Source organism: Danio aesculapii, chromosome 14 (assembly GCF_903798145.1).
Source record: "Danio aesculapii chromosome 14, fDanAes4.1, whole genome shotgun sequence".
Taxonomy (NCBI): domain Eukaryota; kingdom Metazoa; phylum Chordata; class Actinopteri; order Cypriniformes; family Danionidae; genus Danio; species Danio aesculapii.
In genome coordinates, this window is record NC_079448.1 from 30,687,059 (window position 1) to 30,695,475 (window position 8,417).

The window sequence follows — 8,417 nt, forward strand, 5'->3', positions numbered from 1 at the left end:
AACCAGTCTGGCCATTCTGCTTTCACCTCTGGCATGAACAAGGCTTTTGCATCCACAGAACTGCCACTCGCTGTATATTTTCTTTTTTTCAGACCATTCACTGTAGAGATGGCTGTGCGTGAAAATCCCAGTAGATCAGCAATTTCTGAAAAACCCGTCTAGCACTGACAACCATGCCACGTTCAAAATCACTTACTGTAAATCACCTTTCTTCCCCATTCTGATGCTCAGTTTGAACTGCAGCAGATCATCTTGACCATGTCTACGTGCCTAAATGTATTGAGTTGCTGCCATGTGATTGGCTGATTAGAAATTTTGTGTTAACGAGCAGACAAACAAGTGTACCTAATATAGTGGCCGGTGAGTGTACTTATTTTCACATGTTATTTTAAATGTCTGCCTTGTAAGCTAAGAGCTAGCCAGAATGACAATAGTACTTGGAACTTGTAGTAGTGCAACAGATGCAAGCTGCAGAACCACAAAGCACAAAGAACTTATTTTTCCTGAGTTATGGTGTCCTTAAACCATGTATTTTTTGTTATTTTATGTATAGAATTTAATATATTATAAAACATTTTTACCCCATTCTCACATTAGAAAAGAATCTCTAAGGAAAGTCTATTGCTATACTCCTATTTATCAAAATATGGAGATTGTATTAATATTGTTCCAGAGGATATTCAATCAAACCTGTTATCTTTAGATTTTGCATGAATACGCAGGAGACAAAAGCAATATGCCACAATCTTTTTCCATTACAGTGCTGAATGAATCATGTTAGTTTGGTATTTAAACTGTAAATGGAATGCAGAATGCAAACAGACATGATGCAACAAGACAACAGAAGATAACAAAAAGAATGTAACCGAAGTCATATATGAAGTGTGACAATCATCATTTTCTAACTAATCTATTATGAAAAATACATTCAAACAACATTAAAAAACGGCTTAATGAACTCTGTAGAATCAAGCAAGCTTTTATTTAATCAAAGCTGTGTAGAAAACAACAAAAAATGTCATGTAAGATAGATGTCTATAGTAGTGCTGCACAGTACAGTGGGGGAAATAAGTATTGAACATGTCACCTATTTCTAAAGGTTTACCAGATGTCAGTAACAAGCAAAGCAATCCATATATGTAAAGAAAACAAAACGAACAATTTTTCAAACTAAGGTATGCGTGATAAAGGGAAATGGCACAGATGAAAAAGTATTTAACACTTGAAGAAAGGGAGATGTAGAAAAGCAGTGAAAACCCAGACAGCAGCTGACAGTCAGCTTTCAGTAGTTATTCAGCAGCCCGCTGCCCTTCGCTGTTGTAAATGAATAGTTGCTGCTTCATTCCTACCTCTACTTTACCAGGATGATGAAGAAGATTTCATCAAGAATTCAGAATTTCAGCAAGACAATGATACAAAACCCAGCCAAGAAAAACCCTCAAATGCTTTCAGAGAAAGAAAATCAAGCTAGGATGGCCCAGCCAATCGCCTGACTTGAATCCAATATAAAATACAAAATAAAGATCAGATTTGATAGACGAGACTCACAGAACCACCAAGAGTTTTACACTCTGTTGAAGTCTGTGAAAACATTACACCTGATCAATTCATGTGACTTTCATGTGACATTCTTCATATGACAGGCAACTTTAAGCTGACATCACCAAAAAAGCTTTTGATATAAAGTATAAAATAGGTTTCAGTAGTTCAGTCTTGGCCTTGTGTCATTTCATCGTTATTACACATACATTTTCAGATATCGTTTGTTTTTTTATTTATAAGTTTGTATAGTTTGGCTTTTAACCAAAACCTGGTTCAATTTCATGTCAACAGCTCCTTTAGAAATATTATTCCCAGGAAAAAAACACAATGTGTTCAAAACCTATTTCCCCCACTGTATATTGTTTCAGCATCGATATCGCAGTGAGTATTCTCAACAGTCACATCGAAGAATGTTGAGTTAATGAAAGATTATAGTTGATCAGCACCACGAATCAAATTGCAAGATATTTGTGGAGTCACTGCAAAGTTTAACCCATTAGAGTGAATGGGGTATATGCACACAAGCTTTTAATTTCAGTCAGCTAGCCACAGAGCTTCCGGTGAAATGTCATCCCATACAAAATCGCTGCATTTAGGATCTGATTTCTTTAAAAAACAGCAATCTGCCTGGCTGAGATACGATATAAAGTGGGTCTCAGACCAAACAAGAAGCACTGCATTAAATAATATTTTTCCGCGCCATGTGTTTAAAATATGGTAATTATTTTTACCCCAGTATTCCCAATGGAGTTTCTGTGCTAGCCTGCAGCTAATGACGGCGCCTGCGTTTAAACGGTCTTTCGTCTCTTTTTAGACTTCAACAACCAAATGGATGCTTACAGTAAGTCTATTTAACTCATTGAATGACATTACAAAATCAATGTTGTACCTTATGAAATTGAAAATAGTCAGATAAACCTTTCACTAGAAGTTCATCATTGGCTAAAAAACACTAGCTGTGCATATAGCCCATTGCATGTTATTTAAAGGGACTTCAACATATAATTTAACACATTCAAGCACAAAATATTACAACATTTGTAACTATTAAATATAGATTTTACTGAATTAATGAAGATTATACAGTGTTATTTTACGTTGCAATTTCTCTACCTAATTACTGCTTGACTCTTTGGAAAATCATAAATTTCATTCATTCATTTATTTTCCTTCGGCTTTGTCCCTTATATATCAGGGGTCGCCACAGCAGAATGAACCGCCAACTCATTCATTCATTTATTCATTCATTCTTTCATTTTCATCCGCATATGCGGGGCTGGGTCGCGTGGGCAGCAGTCTTAGGAAAGAACCCCAGACTTCCCTCTCCCCAGACACTTCCTCCAGCTTCTCCGGGGGGGTCGGGGGGGGGGGATCCCGAGGCGTTCCCAGGCCAGCTGAGAGACATAGTCCCTCCAGAATGTCCTGGGTCTTCCCCGAGGCCTCCTTCTGGTGGGACATGCCTGGAACACCTCCCTAGGTAAGCATCCAGGAGGCTTCCAAAACAGATGTCCGACCCACCTCAGCGGACTTCTCTCGATGTGGAGGAGCAGCGGCTCTACTCCGAACTCCTCCTGGGTGACAGAGCTCCTCTCCCTATCTATAAGGGTGCGCCCTGCCACCATGTGAAAGAAACTCATTTCGGTCGCTTGTTTCCGATATCTTGTCCTTTCAATCATGACCCAAAGCTCATGACCATAGATTAGAGTAGGAACGCAGATTGACCGGTAAATCGAGAGCTTTGTCTTTCGGCTCAGTCCTTCTTTACCACAACGGACCGGTACATCAACTACATTACTGCAGCCGCTGCACCAATCCGCCCGCCTGTCAATATAAGTTCCATCTTTCCCTCATTCGTTAACAAAACCCCAGGATACTTGAACTCATCCACCCTGGGGTAAGGGCTTTTCTCCAACCTGGAGATGACAAACCACCTTTTTCCGGTGGAGCACCAGTAGTAGGACTAGTTAGTAAAAGTAGTCCTTCCTGCAGCTACTACTGGGGTTGGGGCTCGTATGCGAGCGCTTGGTGGCCAGACTCAGCCCAATGGAGTGACATGGGACAATCCTTCTGCAGGCCCACCACCCACAGAGGGAGCCGTAAAAGACCGGTGCATTGTCCACGACAACCCGATCGTAGGGCACAGAAACTAGCTCAACTGCCAACTATTCCTGCATATGTTTTACACAGCGGATGCCCTTCCAGCCACAACCCAATACTTGGAAACACCGATACTCTCGCATTCACACATGCACTCATACACTAGAGCAGGCATGGGCAAACTCGCTCCTCGAGGGCCGGTGTCCCTGCAGAGTTTTGCTCCAACACTAAACAAACACACCTGAACACCATAATTAGTGTCTTCAAGATCACTAGAAAGCTACAAGCAGGTGTGTTTGATTAGGGTTGGTGCAAAACTATGCAGGACACCGGCCCTCCAGGATCGAGTTTGCCCATCCCTGCAATAGAGCCTATTTAGTTTATCCAACTCACCTATAGCGCATGTCTCAGGACTGTGGGGAAAACCAGAGCACCTGTAAGAAACCCACACGAACACAGTGAGAACATTCAAACTCCACACAGTAATGCCAACTGGCCCAGCCGGGACTCGAACCTGTGACCTCCTTGCTGTGAGGTGACAATGCTGACCACTGAGCCACCGTGCCATCCCTAAGCCATCCCTTTATGCAAAATTGTTCAGTTACTTCTTTCATCATAATAGTCTTCATATTCATATTTAGTTAACAGACAAAACCGGGTGTATGAAGAACGTAATTGGTTACTATGTTCAAGACAATAAAGAGGAAAGGTGAATAAAGAAGACAGAAGGCATGCTGAGCAATGCAGAGCAGACATTGGGGGATTCTTTGGTTTTTTCATCTGACATTCAATCTAACTGTCTCATCAGCAGTTCTTCCTGAACATTTAATGGGAATAGTTCTGCAATCATGTGGAGTGAATTAGTGAGCTTGTCACCAGCGGACCATTGAAGACACATTATACAGTAAAGCTCATGCTGGGCCCTGGAACGGTACCAAACTCATTACAGAGAGGAGAGGACAGTCGTAGCTCCGGGATGAAGAGGGGAACAGTCTCCTCCTCGGAAGCTGTCCTCGTCTGTCTGGAGTCACTTCATTAATGCGAGGACTCCGATTTGAATGCATAACCACATGAAGCTCTAGTCAAAGTTTGTTTTGAGTGCTTGTATGATAGTTTGTCAGCTATTGTAAGAAGTAGAGATGCATCGATTTATCGACCAGCCAGAGATCCGAATCAGCAGGCAGAGCAGCTCTCTCCTCTTGATGTGTGATTTACTGAGAGAAAATCGTAAATATTGAATTGAGGATTGGAGATTTTATTTAATTGTCATCACTTGCTATGTTTCCATCCAAAGTTGTAAATTTACTTTGTGCGCAAAGATGGATTATTAAATATTAAAACTCCATTTCCATCCCTTGTGCTCAAAACAATAAAAACGGTCACTTCCCGGGAAACTAGCGCAATAAATTAAAAATAAAAATGATTGTTTCTGCAAGCGGAGGAAACAGCTTATCTTGTTTTTTTCTTCATAGTAAATAAGTTTCAACTCAGCAACAGACAATGCACAGTCACAAATATTGTCATGTTATTTATGTTTGGGAGCAGTGACCGAAGTTTGTGATTTATTTGTAATTTAATTATTAAAACAACTTTAGACATGATGTGTTAATAATTGATGAGATCGATTCTCTGGCTAGTCTGTTATCTTCTGAGGCAAAATCATATGACTTTATTGATGCGGATTCAGGAATTTATTCTGTAAATATTTCCATTGTATTTTATCTGGATGAATTAGTATCCAACTCAATTAAGCACTCTTGTTTATGATGTGATTTTAAGAAATTACGTGTATTGTTTTGGTTATGCATAACAATGGGTGGATAGAAACACTACTGTCGTTAAAAAAATTTAGATGCAATTTTCTTTTTAGTTTTTTTTCTATATAAGTAAGGCGTAATCAACAAATTGCAGCACTTTAAAAGATTGTAAATGCATGACCTGGAGGCAAAAAACACCCAACATGAAGCAGATTTAAACTCCTTTGTGCTGTCCATTGAAGACTTTGAGAACAACACATACACTTAATACACAGATACACTTCACTGAACATGTACACATAGACATCACCTATATACTATATAACTGCAGGATAACTATATTTATATATAATAACTTTAACTGTTAAAAGCTATTAGTTGCTAGTTAATTAAAGTAATTAGCAACTAATAAAGTTATAAGTAACTAATAACTTAACTTTTCAGATTGTGATTGCAATACAATAATGTGCAACTTTTGTAAAGCTGCTTTGAAACAACAGCTTTTGTGAAAAGCGCTATACAGATAAACCTGGATTGAATTGAATTAAACTTTAATACATGGCAACCTATTGGTTATTTCCTTAATTTATGGCAAGTTATAAACAAGTTCAAACAAATTGAATTTTTGTTAGTTATGAGATAAGATTTCTCTGCTTTTAATCAATCACAGGCAGAGAGAGAAAGAGAGAGCGAGAGGGATAGAGGGAACACACGTGAAAGAGATCATTTTAGTGCATGTAAATGACATACACTAGTAAAATAAATAAAACAGCTCATAGTAAAATGTGTTAGCTACCTCATTGCAAATATTTTTAAGCATATTGGTGAGATCGTTGATCTCCTTTGGCTCCCTGGTGAACTATGACCCCTAGTAACTATTTTGAACTGTGATCAAAACTGGAACCATATGATTTTGTTGCATGGCTCCCAATTCAACCAGAATCCAGAGTTTCAACAGACCATGGGATAATGCATATTAAATGCCATTGCATCTGCTTTGTTTACTTAATAATTTACTAAATACTTTTATTCCTTCAGTTCTGGAAGCGCCTCCTACTGAAAAGGAGTGAATTGCAGTTTTATTCACCCTGTCTGCTGTTTTTGTATTGCACATATGATGTATGTTTATCTAGCATAATTTTAGAAAGCTAAAGTATATATTTTAAAATGATAGAATTTAATTAAAACCACTATGGGCTCTATTTTAACGATCTCATCCCTTATTCTCTCACCACGGCGCATTAGCTATTTACCTGGTGGACTTTGTAAGTAGAAAAACTGAATGAAAATCTGCATGCTTCACTTGCGAGAAAACAGTTAAACAGACCATCTGCATGAGAATAAAGAATGAACCTCCTCCATTCGGCCTTTTTACTTTCTCTTTACTTTACTTTTACTCTTTATTTTACTTCTTTTCTTTCATGGAGTAAGGAAACAGTGTTGTACACACTCCACTGAAGAGTTAAATTAGCCTACATATTTAATTTTGTTTGTTGAGCTCAAAGATTTGTTTTAAAACTATTTCTAAATTCAGTTGTAATTTCCAGCAAACGAATAAATGAACAATAATAACAAAGTGTGAACAACTGAGTTACTGTACATCCAAACATACATCCTATTCTTATGCCCCATATGGTGATGCATACATCTCCAAAACCCGACAGGCGGACAAATGTAAACTTGTTTTTATATAAATAGTTTTAAATATAAATAGTGTTTTTTTAAATGTGGAATATATACATTTTTGTAACATTTTAATCCTTTAATTTTTTTCATATGTAAAGATACTTGTGTATTGCTGTACATCCTGTGTGTATTAAGCGTTTGAACCTGCCTAGGGCCATCACTAACGCGCTCTGTGCTGGACTTTAGACCAGCTTTTACTTGGTCGATGGCGTGGTCTATTTCAGTTTCTCAAAATAGCGAAAACAATGTGTCTTAACACACCTCCTTCCAGCACACCCATGAGTTTACAAAGTGGTGCAAATGGATTTGCTATTTAAACAACGTGGTGCAAAAGGTGAAAATTAGGGTTGCGCTGGTCTAAAAATAGTAACAAATCGTGCCAAACACGTCTTGCGCCTTATTACACTAGGTGTATTATAAGACCCAAAATGTTCAAGCAGTGCAGTGGTTGCCTTTAATTTGATGTTCAGCCTACATAAAACAAATAGCATTATATCATGATCAATTAAAAAGGTTGATGTATTCATATTTAAAATCATTCTTGCTTCTATTTTTTTAAATGGATATGAGAATAAACAGAAAAAAAATGGAATCGATCATGAAAAATCAAGAAGAATGTATCACTAGTAAGAAGTCCTGGACCATGGCAGTGGATAAAGAAAGAATGTCATAATGTTATTTGGAGAGTTTGCAGTTTCTTACAGCTGTTGCTGGTGTCCAAGGGCACTCAGTTTTTCGGTGTCATCACCCTAGCACCCCTGCCAGCTGTTTACACTCCGCTTGTCATTCTAAATCATTCCAAATCATTAGGCAGCTCTCAGACAATCCTGGAGGTCTCAGAGGAAGTCAAATGTGCTGTGCTGTGTGCTGTGACCTGCTGTTCATTCAAACAGCTCCAGAAGATAAAGAGGAGGTGCTGCTTAATCTAGCCTACTTTTCACTTTTTTTTTAAGTTAACTCTTACCATGTATCATTAAGTTATTGATAGTTTAATAAATCATATAAACATCAAACAAAACATCTTAGATGCACATTCAGATAGACAGTTTCATTAAAAAATAAATAAATCAGTGTCACGCAATATATTAAGTGGCCTTTCTATTAGGTTCTTGAATCAAAAAATAAGTACAATGTACTTTTAATGTGTTTATAATGTACACTAAAAATAAATCCGTAAAATCTACAGTAAAAAAAAAAGGCAGCTGTGGTTGACAGTATTTTACCATTAAAAATACGGTACAAACCGTAAAAGTAATTTCTCATTTTTACAGTAAACTACTGTATTTCATGAATTTATAGATGTAATATGTCTGTATTTTGAATTACCAACATCTA